This window comes from Dendrobates tinctorius, unplaced genomic scaffold, assembly GCF_039654945.1.
Source record: "Dendrobates tinctorius isolate UK_male_01 unplaced genomic scaffold, ASM3965494v1 ptg000038l, whole genome shotgun sequence".
Classification (NCBI taxonomy): domain Eukaryota; kingdom Metazoa; phylum Chordata; class Amphibia; order Anura; family Dendrobatidae; genus Dendrobates; species Dendrobates tinctorius.
The window spans coordinates 2169646-2194401 of NW_027361706.1; the positions used below are offsets into that span (position 1 = coordinate 2169646).

The 24756-nt window shown below is 46.2% G+C and overlaps 1 long non-coding RNA gene across 1 annotated transcript in view; it reads right to left on the bottom strand.

Annotated features, from left to right (window-relative positions):
- Positions 1-309: 309 nt before the first annotated feature.
- LOC141088338 (uncharacterized) overlaps positions 310-24756 on the bottom strand; it is a 75983-nt gene continuing 51536 nt past the window's right edge. Inside the window, exon 3 of the long non-coding RNA XR_012231908.1 lies at positions 310-655. This is a non-coding gene — a long non-coding RNA (uncharacterized lncRNA). The remainder of the gene's footprint in view (positions 656-24756) is intronic.

Genomic DNA, 24756 nt, shown 5'->3' on the forward strand with positions numbered 1-24756 from the left:
TGTTGTGGTGGGATGCAGGTCTGGACAGCTGTCGTCATCCAATTAGATAGATAAGAATTTATATATGTCTGTTTATGCTTTAAATAGAATCTGTCACCCCTCCCGCGAGACGTATATGGCCTATTAATATGAGCATACAGGTAATAGAATTGTTAAGCTAGTCCTACCTGTATGCCTCATATTAATGGTCTTGTTGTGGAAAAATTTTAGATTCTGTCTTTATGTTAATGACCAGCCCAATGACTCATCATAACGCACAGCTTCATCAGCTTTGGAAGTGGAAATTGGTACCCTTAACTCTTGGCCCATGTGCAGTTGCACAAGTTGTACCAACAACATGTCCGCCCCTGTCCACCCCTGAATGGAACCATAGGAAGGAGGACACTACAGCTACAGAGGTGACCGTCTGATAGCCTAGCTCGACTACCCACCTCTCCTGAAGACCCTTTCAGCTTTTGAGACTTGGGTGGAGGACATCATCTCTGAAAATAGGGTCCCACAGCTGCACGCCAACAGTTTGAGCATCACTCTTAGATGAGTACATACCCTCAGAGCAGAAGGGGGCGCGTAGCCTCTCACTGTGTCACTGAGGAGGATAGCATTCGCCAGGGATTACTCCGGAGTGGTGATTGTGGTGGGATGCAGGTCTGGACAGCTTTTGTCATCCAATTAGATAGATAAGAATTTATATATGTATGTTTCATGCTTTAAACTGAATCTTTCCCTCCCCACCCGAGACGTATGTGACTTATTAATATGGGCATACAGGTAATAGAAATGTTAAGCTAGTCCTACCTGTATGCCTCATATTAATGGTCTTGTTGTGGATAAATTTTATATTCTGTCTTTATGCTAATGATTACCCCAATGACTCATCATAACGCACAGTATCATCTGCTTTGGAGGTGGAAATTGGTCCTCTTACCTCTTGGCCCGTGTGCAGTTGCATCAACAACATGTCTGCCCTTGTTCACCCCTGAATGGAACCATAGGAAGGATGACACTACAGCTACAGAGGTGACCGTCTGATAGCCTAGCTCGACTACCCACCTCTCCTGAAGACCCTTTCAGCTTTTGAGACTTGGGTGGAGGACATCATCTCTGAAAATAGGGTCCCACAGCTGCACCCCAACAGTTTGAGCATCACTCTTAGATGAGTACATACCCTCAGAGCAGAAGGGGGCGCGTAGCCAGTCACTGTGTTACTGAGGAGGATAGCATTCACCAGGGATTACTCCGGAGTGGTTGTTGTGGTGGGATGCAGGTCTGGACAGCTGTCGTCATCCAATTAGATACATAAGAATTTATATATGTCTGTTTATGCTTTAAATAGAATCTGTCACCCCCCCCCGCGAGACGTATATGGCCTATTAATATGAGCATACAGGTAATAGAAATGTTAAGCTAGTCCTACCTGTATGCCTCATATTAATGGTCTTGTTGTGGATAAATTTTAGATTCTGTCTTTATGCCAGTGGCGTAGCAACTGTTTGTGGCGCCCGGGGCGGTCGAAAAATTTGCCGCCCCTTTGGTCGCTGATAATCCGGAAGAATCCGAAGAGCCCACACTACACTCGAAGATCTAATTTTTAGTCTACTACTAACTCTGCTGTTATTATTTCTAAATTTCTAGACTTTCATCTTCTTGCAGTTCTCTCTCTCTATATATATATGTGTATGTATTAGCGTGATGACACTACTGAACCTCCACCACTGCCCTGCCGAGAGCTGCACCATAAAACAGTGTAAGGAGACCCACGTGTCTTCCCCCTGCACAGACCCACAGTACACCCCCTACAGAGCCCTCATGTTCTCCCCTTGCACAGCCCCCCTCCCCCGTGTACCCCCCTGCACAGCCCCTCCATGTCCTCCCCTACACAGCCTCCCCATGTACCCCCCAGCACAGCCCCCCATGTCCTCCCCTGCACAGCCCCCCATGTCCTCCCCTACACAGCTTCCCCATGTACCCCCCTGCACAGTCCCCCATGTCCCTCCTACAGAGCCCCCCCATGTCCTCCCCTGCACAGCCCCCCATGTCCTCCCCCTACAGAGCCCCCTCATGTCCTCTCCCTACAGAGCCCCCCCATGTCCTCCCCCTACAGAGCCCCCTCATGTCCTCTCCCTACAGAGCCCCCCCATGTCCTCCCCCTACAGAGCCCCCTCATGTCCTCTCCCTACAGAGCCCCCCATGTCCTCCTCTGCACAGCCCCCCATGTCCTCTCCCTACAGAGCCCCTCCATGTCCTCCTCTGCACAGCCCCCCATGTCCTCTCCCTACAGAGCCCCCCCATGTCCTCCTCTGCACAGCCCCCCATGTCCTCTCCCTACAGAGCCCCCCCATGTCCTCCTCTGCACAGCCCCCCATGTCCTCTCCCTACAGAGCCCCCCCATGTCCTCCTCTGCACAGCCCCCCATGTCCTCTCCCTACAGAGCCCCCCCATGTCCTCCTCTGCACAGCCCCCCATGTCCTCTCCCTACAGAGCCCTCCATGTCCTCCTCTGCACAGCCCCCCATGTCCTCTCCCTACAGAGCCCCCCATGTCCTCCTCTGCACAGCCCCCCATGTCCTCTCCCTACAGAGCCCCCCATGTCCTCCTCTGCACAGCCCCCATGTCCTCTCCCTACAGAGCCCCCCATGTCCTCCTCTGCACAGCCCCCCATGTCCTCTCCCTACAGAGCCTCCCCATGTCCTCCTCTGCACAGCCCCCCATGTCCTCTCCCTACAGAGCCCCCCCATGTCCTCCTCTGCACAGCCCCCATGTCCTCTCCCTACAGAGCCCCCCCATGTCCTCCTCTGCACAGCCCCCATGTCCTCTCCCTACAGAGCCCCCCCATGTCCTCCTCTGCACAGCCCCCATGTCCTCTCCCTACAGAGCCCCCCCATGTCCTCCTCTGCACAGCCCCATGTCCTCTCCCTACAGAGCCCCCCATGTCCTCCTCTGCACAGCCCCCATGTCCTCTCCCTACAGAGCCCCCCCATGTCCTCCTCTGCACAGCCCCCATGTCCTCTCCCTACAGAGCCCCCCCATGTCCTCCTCTGCACAGCCCCCATGTCCTCTCCCTACAGAGCCCCCCCATGTCCTCCTCTGCACAGCCCCCATGTCCTCTCCCTACAGAGCCCCCCCATGTCCTCCTCTGCACAGCCCCCCATGTCCTCTCCCTACAGAGCCCAACTGTTTTGCATAATATCAGCTATATGAAGATGTAGGCAATCCAACTCCAAGGATTAGGGAGCCTCAACTTTAGAATTAGTAAATGGGGGAGAGGGAGTAATTACCTAGATGCCGCCCCCTGTAGCATAACATTACATGATGGAATGAAATTCAAGGGGCAATCACATACCGCGGTGTCTCCCTCCCCTCACAGACATCATGGGCAGGCTGGGCAGCGCTTCCCGCCGTCCCCCTCACTCACCGGCTCCTGTGTCCCGGGATCCGCTCCTCCTGCGTCACCTCAGCCACACGCCACGTGTTCTTCTGGCAGCTCCGACCGAACAACCAGCCCCGAGCGGCCAACACCTCCGCCCAGCACCGGCTCAGGAGCGGAAAGCAGCCGGGGCTCCGAGTCCGAGTCCAGCAAGGCAGTGGCGTAGAAGGTAGAAAGCGCCTGCACTGTGCCTCCGCGGAGTCCGCGCTGTTCTCCCAGTCAGAGGAGAGGAATTGAATTGCTGCTGCCGCCGCGCCGCCCCCACACACGTGCCGCCTGGGGCGGACCGCCCCCCCCGCCCCCCCCACGCTACGCCACTGCTTTATGCTAATGATCAGCCCAATGACTCATCATAACGCACAGCTTCATCAGCTTTGGAAGTGGAAATTGGTACCCTTAACTCTTGGCCCGTGTGCAGTTGCACAAGTTGTACCAACAACATGTCCGCCCCTGTCCACCCCTGAATGGAACCATAGGAAGGATGACACTACAGCTACAGAAGTGACCGTCTGATAGCCTAGCTCGACTACTCACCTCTCCTGAAGACCCTTTCAGCTTTTGAGACTTGGGTGGAGGACATCATCTCTGAAAATAGGGTCCCACAGCTGCACCCCAACAGTTTGAGCATCACTATTAGAAGAGTACATACCCTCAGAGCAGAAGGGGGCGCGTAGCCAGTCACTGTGTTACTGAGGAGGATAGCATTCGCCAGGGATTACTCCGAGTGGTTGTTGTGGTGGGATGCAGGTTTGGACAGCTGTCGTCATCCTATTAGATAGATAGATAAGGATTAATATATGTACCTCATCGCCTGTGTGCAATTGCACAAGTTGTAAAAACAACATGTCCACCCCTGTCCACCCCTGAATGGAACCATAGGAAGGATGACACTACAGCTACAGAGGTGACCGTCTGATAGCCTAGCTCGACTACCCACCTCTCCTGAAGACCCTTTCAGCTTTTGAGACTTGGGTGGAGGACATCATCTCTGAAAATAGGGTCCCACAGCTGAACCCCAACAGTTTGAGCATCACTCTTAGATGAGTACATACCCTCAGAGCAGAAGGGGGCGCGTAGCCCCTCACCGTGTCACTGAGGAGGATAGCATTCGCCAGGGATTACTCCGGAGTGGTGGTTGTGGTGGGATTCAGGTCTGGACAGCTGTCGTCATCCTATTAGATAGATAGATAAGAATTAATATATGTACCTCATCGCCCATGTGCAGTTGCACAAGTTGTACCAACAACATGTCCGCCCCTGTCCACCCCTGAATGGAACCATAGGAAGGATGACACTACAGCTACAGAGGTGACCGTCTGATAGCCTAGCTCGACTACTCACCTCTCCTGAAGACCCTTTCAGCTTTTGAGACTTGGGTGGAGGACATCATCTCTGAAAATAGGGTCCCACAGCTGCACCTCAACAGTTTGAGCATCACTCTTAGAAGAGTACATACCCTCAGAGCAGAAGGGGGCGCGTAGCCAGTCACTGTGTTACTGAGGAGGATAGCGTTCGCCAGGGATTACTCCGGAGTGGTTGTTGTGGTGGGATGCAGGTTTGGACAGCTGTCGTCATCCTATTAGATAGATAGATAAGGATTAATATATGTACCTCATCGCCCGTGTGCAGTTGCACAAGTTATAAAAACAACATGTCCACCCCTGTCCACCCCTGAATGGAACCATAGGAAGGATGACACTACAGCTACAGAGGTGACCGTCTGATAGCCTAGCTCGACTACCCACCTCTCCTGAAGACCCTTTCAGCTTTTGAGACGTGGGTGGAGGACATCATCTCTGAAAATAGGGTCCCACAGCTGCACCCCAACAGTTTGAGCATCACTCTTAGATTAGTACATACCCTCAGAGCAGAAGGGGGCGCGTAGCCAGTCACTGTGTTACTGAGGAGGATAGCATTCGCCAGGGATTACTCCGGAGTGGTGGTTGTGGTGGGATGCAGGTCTGGACAGCTGTCGTCATCCTATTAGATAGATAGATAAGAATTAATATATGTACCTCATCGCCCATGTGCAGTTGCACAAGTTGTACCAACAACATGTCCGCCCCTGTCCACCCCTGAATGGAACCATAGGAAGGATGACACTACAGCTACAGAGGTGACCGTCTGATAGCCTAGCTCGACTACCCACCTCTCCTGAAGACCCTTTCAGCTTTTGAGACTTGGGTGGTGGACATCATCTCTGAAAATAGGGTACCACAGCTGCACCCCAACAGTTTGAGCATCACTCTTAGATGAGTACATACCCTCAGAGCAGAAGGGGGCGCGTAGCCATTTACTGTCTCACAGAGGAGGATAGCATTCGCCAGGGATTACTCCGGAGTGGTTGTTGTGGTGGGATGCAGGTCTGGACAGCTGTCGTCATCCTATTAGATAGATAGATAAGGATTAATATATGTACCTCATCGCCCGTGTGCAGTTGCACAAGTTGTACCAACAACATGTCTGCCCCTTTTCACCCCTGAATGGAATCATAGGAAGGATGACACTACAGCTACAGAGGTGACCGTCTGATAGCCTAGCTCGACTACCCACCTCTCCTGAAGACCCTTTCAGCTTTTGAGACTTGGGTGGAGGACATCATCTCTGAAAATAGGGTCCCACAGCTGCACCCCAACAGTTTGAGCATCACTCTTAGAAGAGTACATACCCTCAGAGCAGAAGGGGGCGCGTAGCCAGTCACTGTGTTACTGAGGAGGATAGCATTCGCCAGGGATTACTCCGAGTGGTTGTTGTGGTGGGATGCAGGTCTGGACAGCTGTCGTCATCCTATTAGATAGATAGATAAGGATTAATATATGTACCTCATCGCCCGTGTGCAATTGCACAAGTTGTAAAAACAACATGTCCACCCCTGTCCACCCCTGAATGGAACCGTAGGAAGGATGACACTACAGCTACAGAGGTGACCGTCTGATAGCCTAGCTCGACTACCCACCTCTCCTGAAGACCCTTTCAGCTTTTGAGACTTGGGTGGAGGACATCATCTCTGAAAATAGGGTCCCACAGCTGCACCCCAACAGTTTGAGCATCACTCTTAGATGAGTACATACCCTCAGAGCAGAAGGGGGCGCGTAGCCCCTCACTGTGTCACTGAGGAGGATAGCATTCGCCAGGGATTACTCTGGAGTGGTGGTTGTGGTGGGATGCAGGTCTGGACAGCTGTCGTCATCCTATTCGATAGATAGATAAGAATTAATATATGTACCTCATCGCCCGTGTGCAGTTGCACAAGTTGTACCAACAACATGTCCTCCCCTGTCCACCCATGAATGGAACCATAGGAAGGATGACACTACAGCTACAGAGGTGACCGTCTGATAGCCTAGCTCGACTACTCACCTCTCCTGAAGACCCTTTCAGCTTTTGAGACTTGGGTGGAGGACATCATCTATGAAAATAGGGTCCCACAGCTGCACCCCAACAGTTTGAGCATCACTCTTAGAAGAGTACATACTCTCAGAGCAGAAGGGGGCGCGTAGCCAGTCACTGTGTTACTGAGGAGGATAGCATTCGCCAGGGATTACTCTGAGTGGTTGTTGTGGTGGGATGCAGGTCTGGACAGCTGTCGTCATCCTATTAGATAGATAGATAAGGATTAATATATGTACCTCATCTCCCGTGTGCAGTTGCACAAGTTGTACCAACAACATGTCCGCCCCTGTCCACCCCTGAATGGAACCATAGGAAGGATGACACTACAGCTACAGAGGTGACCGTCTGATAGCCTAGCTCGACTACCCACCTCTTCTGAAGACCCTTTCAGCTTTTGAGACTTGGGTGGAGGACATCATCTCTGAAAATAGGGTCCCACAGCTGCACCCCAACAGTTTGAGCATCACTCTTAGATGAGTACATACCCTCAGAGCAGAAGGGGGCGCGTAGCCCCTCACTGTGTCACTGAGGAGGATAGCATTCGCCAGGGATTACTCTGGAGTGGTGGTTGTGGTGGGATGCAGGTCTGGACAGCTGTCGTCATCCTATTCGATAGATAGATAAGAATTAATATATGTACCTCATCGCCCGTGTGCAGTTGCACAAGTTGTACCAACAACATGTCCGCCCCTGTCCAACCCTGAATGGAACCATAGGAAGGATGACACTACAGCTACAGAGGTGACCGTCTGATAGCCTAGCTCGACTACCCACCTCTCCTGAAGACCCTTTCAGCTTTTGAGACTTGGGTGGAGGACATCATCTCTGAAAATAGGGTCCCATAGCTGCACCCCAACAGTTTGAGCATCACTCTTAGAAGAGTACATACCCTCAGAGCAGAAGGGGGCGCGTAGCCTGTCACTGTGTTACTGAGGAGGATAGCATTCGCCAGGGATTACTCCGGAGTGGTTGTTGTGGTGGGATGCAGGTCTGGACAGCTGTCGTCTTCCTATTAGATAGATAGATAAGGATTAATATATGTACCTCTTCGCCCGTGTGCAGTTGCACAAGTTGTACCAACAACATGTCTGCCCTTGTTCACCCCTGAATGGAAACATAGGAAGGATGACACTACAGCTACAGAGGTGACCGTCTGATAGCCTAGCTCGACTACCCACCTCTCCTGAAGACCCTTTCAGCTTTTGAGACTTGGGTGGAGGACATCATCTCTGAAAATAGGGTCTCACAGCTGCACCCCAACAGTTTGAGCATCACTCTTAGATGAGTACATACCCTCAGAGCAGAAGGGGGCGCGTAGCCAGTCACTGTGTTACTGAGGAGGATAGCATTCGCCAGGGATTACTCCGGAGTGGTTGTTGTGGTGGGATGCAGGTCTGGACAGCTGTCGTCATCCTATTAGATAGATAGATAAGGATTAATATATGTACCTCATCGCCGGTGTGCAGTTGCACAAGTTGTAAAAACAACATGTCCACCCCTGAATGGAACCATAGGAAGGATGACACTACAGCTACAGAGGTGACCGTCTGATAGCCTAGCTCGACTACCCACCTCTCCTGAAGACCCTTTCAGCTTTTGAGACTTGGGTGGAGGACATCATCTCTGAAAATAGGGTCCCACAGCTGCACCCCAACAGTTTGAGCATCACTCTTAGATGAGTACATACCCTCAGAGCAGAAGGGGGCGCGTAGCCTCTCACTGTGTCACTGAGGAGGATAGCATTCGCCAAGGATTACTCCGGAGTGGTGGTTGTGGTGGGATGCAGGTCTGGACAGCTGTCGTCATCCTATTAAATAGATAAGAATTAATATATGTCTGTTTATGCTTTAAATGGAATCTGTCACCCCCCCCCCCCCGCGAGACATATAGGACCTATTAATATGAGCATACAGGTAATAGAAATGTTAAGCTAGTCCTACCTGTATGCCTCATATTAATGGTCTTGTTGTGGATAAGTTTTATATTCTGTCTTTATGATAATGCTTTGTTGTTTCTCTGATCCCACAAAATGACCTTATTTTCATTGTTCTGATTGGTTATAAGTGTTGTCTTTGTTTTGTCTGTTTTCTTTATTTGTTTGTTTTCTTTTCTGTTATTGGTACTGTAATTTTGCACTTTATGTATTTGACCAAAGGGTTAAACTAAATGACTCTAAAGAAAATAGATTTAATTAGCAAAATGTTTAGTGGGAATGTGTTATTAAGCTTTTAGGTTTTGGACATTGACCACTATCTGGTTATTATTAACCAATGTGTATATTATTGCCATTATTTATTATTATAGCTCCATTTTTTCCATGGTGCCATGGTGCTTTACATGTGAAAAGGGGTGTCCATAATAAACACAAGTACAACAATCTTAACCCCTTAATGTCCAATGACGGACATAGTCCATCATTGGACATCTCCCCCGCTTTGATGAGGGCTCCGGCGGTGAACAGCTGACATGTGCCTGCAATAGGCGCAAGTGGAATCGCGATCCACCTTCCCCTATTAACTAGTTAAATGCTGCTGTCAAACACTGACAGCGGTATTTAACAAGCGCTCTGGCCGCGTGGTCAGAAATACGCGCACCGCTGTCCTCCGTCACGTGATAAGGGGGTCACAAATGCGTTGGAACAACAATCAGAGGTCTCCTGGACACCTCTATGGTTGTTGATGCCGGATTGCTATGAGCGCCACAATGTGGACAGCGCTCATAGCAATGCTGTATTTCTTCTACATGTAGGCGATCTGCTCATCGCCTAGATGTAGCAGTGGCGATCAAGCTTTGGCAGCTTCTAGCCTCCAATGGAGGCTATTGAAGCATGCTAAAAGTAAAAAAAAAATGTATTTAAAAAGATGAAAAAAAATAGAAAAATATAAAAGTTTAAATCATGCCCCATTCAAAATTAAACAATAAAAATAAAATTAAACATACACATATTTGATATCGCCACATTCAGAATCGCCCGATCTATCAATAAAAAAAAGGATTAACCTGATCGCTAAACGGTGTAGCGGGAAAAAAATAAAAAAAACAGAATTACTTTTTTTGGTCGCTGTGACATTGCATTAAAATGCAATAACGGTCGATCAAAAGAACATATCTCCGCAAAAGTGGTATCATTAAAAACGTCAGCCTTATCATCTCAAAAACATTCGTCAACAATAACCAGAAAATGTCCAATCCTTTTAATCATAGTTTAAAGTTTTGCAAGAATTTACTTTAAATTGTGTCACCCCTTATATCATAAAATAATAAATCAAAAGAAACGACTTTTCTAATAGACTGGCATGTCCAGAAGAGATCCCTTATTAGCAGTCACCTCATTATCATAATAGGCAGGATTACAATGAGAGTTAATAGAATTCACTATTCACAGTAGGTAGTGTCACAGCTCACCTCTTCCCACTTCCTGCACAATGACATCTGCATGTCACTAAACATGAGAACATGAATAGAAAACTCTGCCAAGGAAATAGAGTCCCTTATAATGTCTTATGATATATATATACTGTACATGTATATGTCCAATGTCCATATCTTCAAACAGGCAAGAGAGCAGCTTCCATAAATGTACAGGAAACAGAATACAATGATCTGCAATCAGAAATACAGATTATACAAAAGATTATAACAATCTGATTTCAATTAGTTTAAAAATTTTATAAATGTATGTGACACATTCCCTTAAAGAAAAATAAGTAAAAAATATACCTAAAAAGATTATTGGATATTTTAAGAAATGTTTAATACGTTAGAGTAGAGTAGGGCCCTGCCAAAAGAGTCTACCTTGTCGTGGTGGCAGGCTTAAAAAACCTGTTGGTCAAAACAAAAGCTGATGGTTACGTTTGTGGTATCGTTACATGGGAACTATTAATGTGTGATTGGTGACGACGGGGCAGAAGAGTTTTTCCAAGAGTGGGCGATGGGACTGTGCAAAGTTCGAAGGGTGTAGGCGGGGCTTGGGGGTAGAGGCAGACCTGGGGTGGAGCCTGGGTGGAGTCTCAAGGGAGCCCGAAAATTTTGCCATTATGGGGCCCTGAAATTCCTTTTGGTAGCCCTGATCAGGAACATAGCTAGCTTACATAATATGTGATAATGAAACTATCAAACTGGTGAGATACTCTCAAAGAAATGATAATTCCATTGTTTTACCCTTGATCTTAATATCTCTTGGTACATGTATCAGAGACACAATAACTGTTATTGCTTTGTGATAGTTCCTTCTCCCATTTTCCTTTATTTTCCCTTGTTTCACCATATTTTTCCTTTTCTCTTACTTCATGTTGTTTAACTCCATTTTATATAATAATTAGAACATTTTCAATAAAAACAGTTTGAGCAACAAATGGAATATCTGCTTAGTAAAAAAATGCTTTTGTGACTCCTTCGTGAACCTCATGTGCTAAAGAAGAGCCACGTCCAGCTGAACCACGGAGAAGGATGATAATGGACTTTATCTGGTCACTTCATGAACATTCTTGATGGTGCCCATCAGGACGTGGCCAGGTGGCATTGCTGCGATTTTTTTTTCTCATGCCAAATTAGTATGAGAAAAAAATAGCAGATCTGCTCTGCCCAGGGGTATAACATTGGGTCTTGTGCTATGTGATAAAACATCAGATAGTTCTAGGCCATATTATATGGTTATGTGAACAAACTCTTATTGTAATAAACTATTTTTTTTTTTAACTTGGAACTTCTGTGATCATGTTGGCTTACTATCCAAAACAGGACCCCTCTATTACTGACACCTGTAGAAGGTCACTTACACACCTGCAGTAAACAGATTTCCCTTGTGTAATATTGTAAGAGGTTAGTTGGATGCAGTGAAGAGCCGGAGGCAGAGAAGGGGTTAACAAGATTTACTACAACAGGTTATGGAAGTACAAGGAATACTCAGCGCAGGGAGATCAAATCAACAGTGGGAAAATGCAGAAACTCTGAGCGCAACAACAGGACTTCCACAAAAAACACAATATTTTGAAAAGGGTGATCGAAAAAGAGATAACTTATCGCTTGAAGATTTTGTTGGGGGAAGGCTGGAATATCTCCCGCCGACGTCATAGACCGTGGACAATGACTCTGGCTCTGTTATGGAGGAACGAAAAGCACTGTCTCCCCACTAGGAAATGTCATTGCAACATTTCACAACCCTAGCTGGCCATGTGGTTTGTGACACATAAGCAGACACATCTTGTTTCATTTATGAAGGATGGACTCTTAAAGTGAAAGAGCCTATTTTTACAGGGGCATCAGGCAGCATTAATCTTCTTAAAGGGACATTATTAAACAGTGGGTCTCCTATGTTGTTATTGCCTATGCAGTGAGTGGATGGACTGCCAAGAATTACGACACACCCCAATACCCCTTTCACGAGAGGTACAAGAGGGCTTCCTGAAAAAATGTTGCATTTAATGCAAGGCCTGCCCTGCCCCAAAGTTACATGCACCCCAATAAGCTTTTGAAGCCATGTACCGGAAGGGCACAGGAAAATCCACTTCACATTATTCATTTCGTACTCCAATACTGTTTTTTTATACATTGACAGCAAAGCCTGTTGTTCTGCCTTCTTCCATGTATGACGCTGTGTGGATTCCAGCATACGGCTAAACCCTTCATCCACTCCCAGTAACAAGACTGTATGGGTGCTTAAGTCCATATTTATTAGGATGATGTGAACAACAATGGTAAATGATAAAGGATGATATATTGGAGGAGATTGGTGAACACAATATGGATGAGATCGGAGATATAGAAGTGGATGATATCGGAGATATAGAAGTGGATGATTTTGGGTAAAAACTATAAATAAATAGACAGTGCAATATGTCAGTGCTGGCAGATAACATCACAGCAATAATACAAGGTGCTATCATAGCAGTAAAGCAATGATACACAGCAGGCATTATTACAAAGTGCTGTTACATCAGTAGGCATCACCACAGAGGCTGAACAATACAACACACAATGCAGTGAAAAGAGATATATAAACAACTTAGGCTGCAAGCATTGTGCTAACTGAATAATGGGGCATTTGTCTAACATGCAGTGTAAAAGTTTTACAAGGAACTGAAAATACATTGCAAAATCATGGGGCTGCATCATGGCCAGCCAACACAGATACACAACACATATCACATAACTGCATTAAACCCTCACTGGAATCCGCTTGATATAAGCAGTGATTTTGCAGGGAGCTGGACACGTGTGAGCAGCTCTGGGATCTGAGGGAAAATGGCTACATCCTTCAGCACTGGAAGATGAAGGGGCGGTTCTGAACAGAATAACAATTAAGGGGAAGGAGCCCCTAACTCCAAGAATAGGAAAAAGAAGGGCAACTATGACATCTAATGGCCATAGCTGGAACAGCACTTAAGAAATGTCTTGCTGCACATGAATGGGCAGAGCGCTTTGCTGCCAAGTCATATGCACCCCAATAAGCCTTTGAACCCAGGTACTGGATGGGCACAGGAAAATCCACTTCACATTATTCATTTTGTACTCCCATATTCTTTTCTTATGCATTGACTGCAAGGCCTGGCCCGCTGCCAAGTCATATGCACCCCAATAAGAATCTGAAACCACGTACTGGATAGTTACATGAAACAAAAGTTTCCATTATTATTTTATTTTTTATTACCATAAAGTTTGTCCCTAAAGTGAATGCAAGACCTGGCCCTAATTTGCACTCACCACAATCCCCCTTGTAAGAAACATGGGGGAGGCTTTCATAAAAAATTCACATTACAAAGGAGCATTTCATCTATACTTGGAATGCCCATACACAAACATTTCCCCCTGGGGGTACATATCAACATAGCATGTAATTTTTTTTTTAGGGGCATCATAAACACCTTGCAAAACTGTAATGTGGTTTACTACACAGTTGCTGCTGGGAAGGTGCAGGTTTTCAGTAAAAATATGGCAGACGAATCACTGGATGAAGTGATCAGGAAAAGGGGCATGGTGATGACAGGAATGAGAACATACATGATTAATATCAGTAGTGGCTATGGGAGGGATGAGATCTAGGATACAGCCTACAATGATTCGTCGTTTAGCCACCATTAATTACCAGAATGGTTTTCATGCCCGTCAGAAGATCGGTGTAACAGATGCACGTGTGAGACTCGGCCTAAAAATTGCCTGTCCAAAATATGTTGCCAAAGATGCACGTGTCTGTATAAAGGGCAAAGTGCAACATGTTCGTGAGATGCTAAATTAGAGAAAGCAGGTTAGTGTTGGAGGAAAACCAAACAAACTGATGCTCGTGGAAAACTAAGTTTAAAGAGGAGTGCACCGTCCGTGACTACACTGGGTGCAGAATTATTAAGCAAATCAGTATTTTGATCACATCATCCTTATTATACATGTTGTCCTACTCCAAGCTGTATAGGCTTGAATGCCAACTGCCAATTATGTAAATCAGTTGATTTGCATCTCTGTAATGATGAGGGGTGTGGTCTAATGACATCAACACCCTATATAAGGTGTGCTTAATTATTAGGCAACTTCCTTTCCTTTGGCAAAATTGGTCCAAAGAAAGATTTGACGGACTTTGAAAAGTCAAAAATTGTGAGATGTCTTGTAGAGGGATGCAGCAGTCTTGAAATTGCCAAACTTTTGAAGCGTGATCACCGAACAATCAAACGTTTCATGGCAAATATTCAACAGGGTCCCAAGAAGCGTGTTGATAAAAAAGGCGCAAAATAACTGCCCATGAATTGAGGAAAATCAAGCGTCAAGCTGCCAAGATGCCATTTGCCACCAGTTTTGCCATATTTCAGAGCTGCAACGTTACTGGAGTATCAAAAAGCTCAAGGTGTGCCATACTCACGGACATGACCAAGCTAAGGAAGGCTGAAAAACGACCACCTTTCAACAAAAAAGATAAAACGTCAAGACTGGGCCAAGAAATGTCTTAAGACTGATTTTTCTAAGGTTTTATGAGCTGATGAAATGAGAGCAACTCTTGATTGGCCAGATGGATGGGCCCGAGGTTGGATCAGTAAAGGGCAGAGAGCTCCACTCCGACTCAGACGCCAGCAAGGTGGAGGTGGGGTACTGGTATGGGCTGGTATCATCAAAGATGAACTTGTGGGACCTTTTCGGGTTGAGGATGGAGTGAAGCTCAACCCCCAGACCTACTGGCAGTTTCTGGAAGACACCTTCTTCAAGCAGTGGTACAGGAAGAAGTCTGTATCGTTCAAGAAAAACATGATTTTCATGCAGGACAATGCTCCATCACATGCATCCAAATACTCCACAGCGTGGCTGGCCAGTAAAGGTCTAAAAGAAGGAAAAATAATGACATGGCCCCCTTGTTCACCTGATCTGAACCCCATACACAACCTGTGGTCCCTCATAAAATGCGAGATCTACAGGGAGTGAAAGCATTACACCTCTCCGAACAGTGTCTGGGAGGCTGTGGTGGCTGCGGCACGCAATGTTGATCGTAAACAGATCAAGCAACTGACAGAATCTATGGATGGAAGGCTTTTGAGTGTCATCGTAAAGATAGGTGGCTATATTGGTCACTAATTTTTTTGTTTTGTTTTTGAATGTCAGAAATGTTTATTTCTAAATTTTGTGTTGCTCTGTTGGTTTACCTGGTGAAAATAAACACATGAGATGGGTATATATTTGGTTTTTATTAAGTTGCCTAATAATTCTGCACTGTAATAGTTACCTGCACAAACAGATATCCTCCTAAGATAGCCAAATCTAAAAAAAAACCACTCCAACTTCCAAAAATATTAAGCTTTGATATTTATGAGTCTTTTGGGTTGATTGAGAACATAGTTGTTATTCAATAATAAAAAGAATCCTCTCAAACACAACTTGCCTAATAATTCTGCACACGGTGTATAAACACACCCGTGGCATAAGCTTCTTTATCTTCACCCATACATATTACCAATAATATCCAAATGTACCAGTCGAAAATAATTTGTCCTAGTGTAACGAACACTAAGGAAAGCCACTAAACGTACATAACCACGACCCTTGGTAACACCAGATTTTCTCTTTACAAATTATGGAAGATGATGGTATTGATGACAACTTTGAAATTTACCATATCCACACCAAGAAGATGAAGATCACAGCTGCAAAAAAATGTGCAAAAAAGTCCGTGAATGTTTGGAAAATCATTTTCTCTTGGGCAAAGTTTCCCTCTTACTAAAGTGGTACTGAATGATGCATACAAAGCTCTCATGTCTACTCAGCGTGAGATGCTTGAAAGATGATGTGTTCTGATTTGTCCATGTCCACTTTTTAAAGCGAGCAGAAAAGAAGGATGATACAGCCTGAAGACATGTGATTTTGGTCAGCAAGAAGGTGATGTCAGGTACAGATAGGTAGATGTGTGTGTCATCGGCGTAGTGATGATATTGCAAACCGTGACATTACATCAGCTGTCCCAGGCCAAAGGTTTAGATGGAGAAGAGTAGGGATCCTAGAACTGAGCCTTGGGGAACACCGAAAGACAGGTGTCGAGGTGAGGAGGTGGTGTGGGAGAGGGAGAAAATGAATGTCCCCCTAACAGTCTTGTTGTTTTTTAAAGACTCTGCCGATAACCCCTAAAAGGCCATTTGCACCACCGGCCATGCCGCATCAGCAAGGGTAGCAAAACTACCAGCCTTACCACCAGCATGATCAGGCACATGGCAACAAAGCACCCGACTGTTGATTGAACATCAGGCTCCATGAACAGTGTCTACGGGTGATACCACTGCTTCTTCCACTGTTGTGCGTGCAAGCCAATCCCCTGCCCATGGTGCATGCAAAGATGCCTCCTGCCCTGCATCTGTAGTTGCACACAAACTCAACTAGCACCATTAACAAGCACGTCCACGTCCATGTCCCAACGCAGCATTCAGTCTTCCATACCCCAGTCCTTGGAATGCAAGCGTAATTACGCAGCCAACTCCACAGAACTTAATTCACACATTTCTCATCTGCTTGCACTTGAAATGTTGCATTTTAGGCTCATGGGAGACGGAAGCTTTCCGCAACCTGATGGTGGTGACCGTCACAAGGTACTTGCTCCCCACCCACCACAATTTCTCCCGGTCTGCCGTCATGACATTACACAACATTACCCGGGCCCTCAACAATGCTGTTACAAGGAAAGTGCACCTAACCACAGACACCTGGACAAGTGCTTTTCGGCAGTGACAGTACATCTCGCTGATGGCACACTGGGTTACCGTAGAAGAAGTCATGACCCAGATGGACATTGGGAGACCATGTCACAGATGTATGGAGGAGACAGGTTGTGGAAGGGTTTGTATGTCATAGTTAAGATTTTGAACTGTAGCCTATGGGCAATAGGAAGGCAGTGAAGGGCCCGGCAGAGGAGAGGCTGGGGAATAACAGAGGGACAGTTGGATTACTTTGGCAGCAGATAGGATAGATATGAGTGGTTCAAGAGTGCTAGAGGGGAGGCCAGCGAGTAGAAGGTTGCAATAGTTGAGGCGGGAGATCATGAGGGCGTGCACAAACATTCTGAAGTTTCTTGGAATGTACAGATCCAGGAAATGTTTTTGAGTTGTAGTGGACAGGAGGAGGCAAGGGCTTGGATTTGTAGCTTGAAAGAGAGGGCAGAGTCGAGGATCAAACCGAGGCCACGAACATGTGGGACTATTTGTCCCGGTGTGCCTTCCCGGCATTACACAGGTACGTGTCCCATAACATTACCCGTGCTCTCCATAATGCTGTTACTGGGAAAGTCCACCTAACCACAAACACGTGGACAAGTGCTTGTGGTCAGGGCCGGCACATCTCACTGAGGCACACTGGATTAACATAGTGGAAGCCGGGACCCACTCCGACTTTGGTATCGTGCACATCCTCCCAACCCCGAGTATTGCGGATCCTACATCAATCTGGGTTGCCCACACAGTCTACAGCTCCTGCACCTCCTCCTCCTTCGCCACCTCTTCAGCTTCCATCTCCAAAAGTAGCACATCAGTCACAAGCTGGAACTACTGAGGCACTGCCTCATCCAAGCGGCAACAGGCTGTGCTGAAGCTAATATGCTTAGGTGACAAACCGCAAAATGATGAAGAGTTGTGGACAGCTGTAAAAGAGCAGGCAGATCTGTGGCTGATCCCAGCAAAGAGCAAACATATGAAAGGCATACTAGAGCACACAAATCACCACATTAACAGACAGAGCTATTTATCTGAAGTATTACGGTATATATTTCAGTCAAAAAACGGAGGTGCTTGCATGAAAAAAAGGGAATTAGACCTACCGTTAATTCTGTTTCCAGTAGTCCCTCAGGACAGCACCATGGAGGAAGTCCTCCGTTGACCTATAGCGGGACAGGATCACAGAGAGGTTAAAAGGTCCCTCCACCCTCCAGTGTTTTTTCAAAGTACCACCGAGGATGGATGGAAATGGTCCAAACGCGCCCTTACAAACGCATCTATAAGAGACCATTTAATAACTTCATCTTAGTCTGGAGCCATGGCGACCTGACGGACGAACGATCTGCCGGAAGATTGATTCCGTGCAAGCCTAAAGACAAACATAAGGGAGGGAATTAAGGGTGCTGTCCTAAGGGATTACTGGAAACATAATTACCGGTAGGTCTAATTTCCTTTTTCCATTTCGTCCCTCCGGACAGCACCATGGATAATACCAAAGGAAAGATCCCAGGGTGGGTACAGAAACCCAAGGACCAAAGTCCCAGGCAAGAACCAGGCCAGATATAGATATGATCTGCAAGATCAAAGAAATATAGATGTCTAAAGAAAAGCGCAAAGATAAACACCGTAGTGAGTGTCTGATCTATGTCTATAATCTCCAATTTCAGTATGAATGTGGTAAACAAGGTATGCAGCAGAAACAGAGTGAAACACACCCGCCGTACCCCCAATACCAATAACCAACAGACGTGAATTATAGTTGTTGTGATAGATACTTAAAAAACACCGCAGCCACAGAATAGGTTTAAAAACCTTATTGCCCAGCAAAGTATGGTGATAGCCGCAGCCACAACACAATGAGGACTGTACAGACCAGTAATCCGCTGCATGTGGTTAACGACAAAAGGTTGTTCCTTCGTTGGTCCTCCTGGGCTAAGGTTAAACCCTGGTTAGAGATCAGCTTACCATAGTACAAGGAAATCTGCAAGACAGAGACCCTGGACTGCGGGAAGATCAAACCAATAAGTTAGTACATGGATAATGGGCAGAGCATTGGGATGCACATACACTACTCATCCAGATCACATCTATTCCAAACCCTTTGATGTCTAAACCCCCAAGTAAGGCCGGGGTCACACTAACCGACGCAAAACACAGTCCGTATTTTACATGCGTAATACGGATGAATTACCCCTAAAGAGTGCTCCGTATGTCATCCGTAAGCAAGGTGTGGTCCCGTATTTTGCGCATGTCAGCATCCGTATGTAATCCGTATGGCATCCGTATGCTGAGATTTTCTCGCCGGCTTGCAAAATGGACATATAATGGAGCCCTATGACAGGGTTTATAACAGAAACCAAAGAATAGATATAGACACATAGAATGCATATATATTATATATATATATATATACGGTATATGTATTCTATGTGTATATATCTATTCATTCGTTTCTTTATTAAAACTGTCAGTGTGAGTTTACTGTAAAGCGCACTGAATTGTCGGCTTTGCTAAAAGACACCGGGTGTGTATTTCTCGCAGGTCACATGTGTGGTCCGTGTGTAATCCGTATTTTTTGCGCACCCATAGACTTGCATTGGCGTACTACGGCCGTAGTACGCTGACAATCTCAGCATGCTGCGATTGGCACGGAGCCTAGAATACGGATGAGTAATATACGCCTGGTGCGAGGGACCCCATAGAGAATCATTGGTCCGTGTCTAATGCGTGCTTTTAGCGCCTCTCACTCGGCCGTATTCCTCGCCAGTGTGACCCCGGCCTAAGGGTTGATTATTATTGACGCTAAGGAAATATGCTATCTGCCAGGTAATATCTCCTGCCATTACCCACATAGGGCTTCTTATTAGAAGCACTGAAAGGGAAACGGGGATCACGCCTGTTTTACCTACAGTATGTTAGATACAGGGAGTCTGGACTCTGGAATCGATGAAAGTGGTGTTGGTGGGGGGGTTGTTGGTAAAAAACCTGTAATACAAGAGATTATTTCGAACTGCCTCTATACGAGTCATTAGTCCGGACATTATATATAAGTCAACTTATCTATCTATCTATATATACACACATATATACACGCGTAGCCTAAAAGGCAATTTTCTCAGTGATATTTATACACCCAGACTGCCATGGTGGGAGTAACCATACCCTATAGCTAGAGAGAGTAGTTTTCTCCCCATCACAGAGGGGGATTACCTACTGTGAGGCAATGGGACTATGAGTTCTCAACTCTAAGCGTCCAGGTTACAGATTCTTTATCTCAGGAGCCCTGACTGCTGTAAGGACAGTGTGTGTGGTATCCTCTGCCACCTGACGCAGTGCTGCTGTTTCGCCACAAGGTAATGAAAAAAACAGTGTTTAAGAGCCGTGTTGCTCGAAACGCATATGGTCTCATTACACACCACCCCCTGTCATTGCTGTGCCATCTGAGATGTCTGTTTTGTCATTTTGAATTTTTTAAGGATCATCCAATAAAATTTTTTTTTTTTTTAATTTTTAAATAAGCCTTGTGAGTGAGCTGGATCCACTTCTATTTTCCCTATTGCCTTGGAGGCTGTGCAGCAGTGAGGAAGCCGTGCTCCTTCTTGTGCTTGGAATTATATCTCGGGGGTGAGCTGAATGTTCTCTTTTGTTTTTACAAAGGCAATGATGCAGTTCCTGGTAAACATAATACAACAGACTTATGTGACAAAAATCTGTCTACTGGATGTTGATCAAGGCAACTAGTCTGATTGCCGTATGTGGAGCTGGGAAAGATTCTCTCCTTCCACCTCATGGGATTTACTGCTCCCAGGACGTAGTATGTCCTTTGTAGGATGAATCCAAAGATGTATATCTCCCTTTAAAGCTAATTATGCAATAGACTTGCCCTTAGCACTCAAGGCAGTAGCTCCTTGAGAGTTCTGTTCCAGGCGGAAGAAATGCTACTTTACTAGGCCAATTCAAGCATAGGTGGTTTTTTTTTTTTGGCTAAGCTCGGATGCCAAGAATGAAGCAAGAAAAGTTGGATCTGGGTCCAAACTGAAGGACTCTGGGCCTGAGATAAAACGTGAAGTGGTAGGCCAACAAAACAGGGTGCGGCCACACAACAAGGCCCAAGTCAGATGGTCTAAGCCAGAGGCCCACAGCCAGCGGCACAAAGCCACAACACCCGAAGTACTATGAGGCACCATGATGTACCATGAAGCACTATGAAACAATAGTGATACACCCTGAGGCACAGGGGCACCAAAGCACTATGATGCCATATGATGCACCAAAGCATTATGACGCAATATGATGTATAGAGACGCTATGAAGCACTATGATGCCATATGAAAAAAGGCACTTATGAAGCGCTATGATGCAATATGATGCACAAAGGCACCCTGAAACACTGATGCAATATGATGCAAAAAGGTACTATGTTGCAATATGAAGTAATATGATGAGGGGCATGAGGCCTATGAAGCACTATGATGCAATATGAAGCAATATGAAGTAATATGATGAGGGGCACTGTGAAGCAGTATGCTGCAATATACACAGAGGCCTATGAAGCACTATGATGCCTAAAGGCAATATGATGCACTATAATGCGATATGATGCAGCGTTGCTGTGAAACACTCTGATGCAATATGATGTCGAATTACTGAGAAGTACTATGGTTCAATATGCAGAGGCACTATGAAGCACTATGCCATATGGTGCAACCTGATGTACTCAATATAATGCCTAGAGGCAGTATGACAGAGGTACTATGATGCAATCTGGTGCAACGTGATGCACTCCATATAATGCATAGAGGCACTATGATGTAATTATGTACAGAGGCATTATGATGCCATCTGATGCCCCGGGCACTATGGATGCAATATGAAGCACTATGATGTAATATGTTGCAGAGGCATCCTGAAGCAATATGATCCATAGAGGCACTCAATATAAAGCATTGAAGCATTATAATGCAATATGAAGCATAGAGGCACTCAATATAGCGCATAGAGGCAATATGATGCATAGAGATACTCAATGTGATGCTATGTTGAAATGATATGCACAGAGACACGTCCATATAAAGCATAAAAGCACTATAATGCGATATGAAGCATAGAGGCACTCAATGCAAAGAAGCAACATGATGCATAGAGATACTCAATGTAATGCGTAGAGGCAGTATGATGCAATATGATGTCCAGAGGCACTCCATATAAAGTATAAAAGCACTATAATGCAATATGAAGCATAGAGGCACTCAATGCAAAGAAGCAACATGATGCATAGAGATACTCAGTGCCATGCATAGAGGCACTATGCAATATGATGGACAGAGGCCCTCAATATAAAACATAAAACCACTCTAATGCGATATGAAGCATAGAGGCACCCAATATATTGCATAGAAGCCATATGGTGCAGAGAAACACTCAATGTAATGCATAGAGGCAGTCTGATGCAATATGATGTACAGATGCCCACAATATAAAGCATGGAAACGCTATAATGCAATCTAAAGCATAGATGCTCAATATAATCCGTAGACCCAACCGTTGCTCTCAATCCTGTTGAGTGGTGTGATTTTCTTTCTTTTCCTTTCCCTCTGTGTCTCTACGGCTAGGGCCATGAGCTGCCACTCTGAACGGAACATCTCATTTGTCAGCCTGACCCCACCCGAAGGAGCTAATTACTGAGCTGCAGCTGGAGGGCCTTCATGGAGACACTGTGCTGCATTAACCCCCTGTGTCCTCCTATGGATAGAGTAGTTAAGTCGAACCATGAGATGTAACCTGGACATATGGCCTTATTATAGCCTAGAGGTGCAAGGCTTAGCTGCATATATGTGAACAAATACCTCATCACCTGAGCAGCTTTCAGCACAAAGGCATGAGACTAGCATCCGTCCAGAGGCCTAGGCCATCAACAGCATTCCACCGTGCACTTACCTGTGCTGGCTCCATACCTGCTAGAAAACAGGGGGAGCTGGTAATGCCGAGTGCCCACCATGGAGGGAAGCGGCGTCCCGTCAGGCATGCTGCATTACTGCCAATGATTTCTTCTCCTGTGCCCCACGAGATCCAGGAAACTCGCCCGTTGCCTGTCTCGTTCTGCACAACCGCGTTCTACAGCGGAACGCACGCCGACCTGCTCTGGCATTACCGGAGGAGCGACGCCTTCTTCTCCCCCGATTTCCGTAAGTAGCAGTGGCTTGCAGGCCGGCATCAGAGCCGAGAGCCTCGACTGTGGGAGGAAGCGGCTCTACCCAGGAGCCTCGTCCGCACCCTGGTCTCTGTGGCTGAGGGACCCCCCTAGGAGGGTTTCAGCCCCGGGCTGCTTGACAGGGGGAAGGTTTGGCCCAGCCGCCCGATCCCCCTGGGCCCCGTCAAACGTTCACCTTCTATCTTCACTCCTCCTGGAGCAACCTCTCCTACGACCGTCCCCTTTGGGACATGAAAAACACTGGAGGCTGGAGGGACCTTTTAACCTCTCTGTGATCCTGTCCCGCTATAGGTCAAGGGAGGACTTCCTCCATGGTGTTGTCCAGAGGGACGAAATGGAAAACATGAATATTTCAATGTGAAGCGAAAAAAAGAGAAATATGCAGCACTCCAGTCTTGGACCAGTAGAAGCGAGTAATCGCGAAATGGCCGTTGTCCGGCACCTCCCTCCCCTAGCATTCCTCTAACATCCTGCATGTCCACTTAACTATTGATGGAATTTATGTGAAATAAAGACGCACAGTTTTTCAGCTATATCGGTGAGTGCTGCATATTTCTCCTTTTTTCGCTTCACATTGAAATAGATCTGTGGCTGACACCGCTGAACCCACAGCCAGGCATGGTTGTGTGTGACAATGGCTGGAACCTGGTGGCTGGTCTGTGGCGATGCGAGCTCACACATGTGCCATGGCTGGCTCATGCGCTTAATCTCATTAGTCAATGTTTTCTGAAAAGCGACAAAGAGCTGACAGATCTGCTAGAAAAGTACAACTCTCTGCGTACCCATTTTGAAAGTCATCTCCATCTTCATCCGTCCTTGCTGTGCCTCAGCGGCGCTTGCAGCTTCTGGCTCACTGACTGGTGTGTGATGTCCTCAGGGGATGGAACTCTACACTGCAGATGTTGGAAAGGATTTGTGAGCAGAAGAGGGCATTTGGTGACTAATCTACCAGCATCAACAAGGTTGTCGGCAATCAGTTCTGACTTCACACATAAGATCTCAGGAGTGGACATGGATTTCAGACATATGTGCCATCCTCCAAAACTTTGAGGAATCCACCAAGTTGGTGGTTATTTATATAGAGCAAACATATTTGCAGTTTAACAGTTTCAAGCACAACAGTCCTAAGTAATAACGACAACAATATTACAATAATTAAACCAAAATAAAATGACTCTGCTCTTGACAGCTTGCATTCTACACTAAGTAACAACGATATCAATAATTAACCCCCAAAAATGCAATCCTGCTCGTGACAACTTACAATTTACAATGAGGTGGGGGAGATAAAAACTACAGGGGTATATTTACAAGAATGTATTTACAACTAGCTGAAGAGCCCGGCGCTGCCTGGGCATAGTTACTAACTGTGGTTAGTTATAGCAAATTATAATTATCCTCCATCCCATAGTCCCGTGCCCATATACCCATCATACATAACCACTATCCCATAGGCCTGTGCCCATATACCTGTAGTACATATCCTCCATCCCATAGTCCAGTGCCCATATACCCATCACACATTCTCCATCCCATAGTCCCGTGCCCATATACCCGTCATAC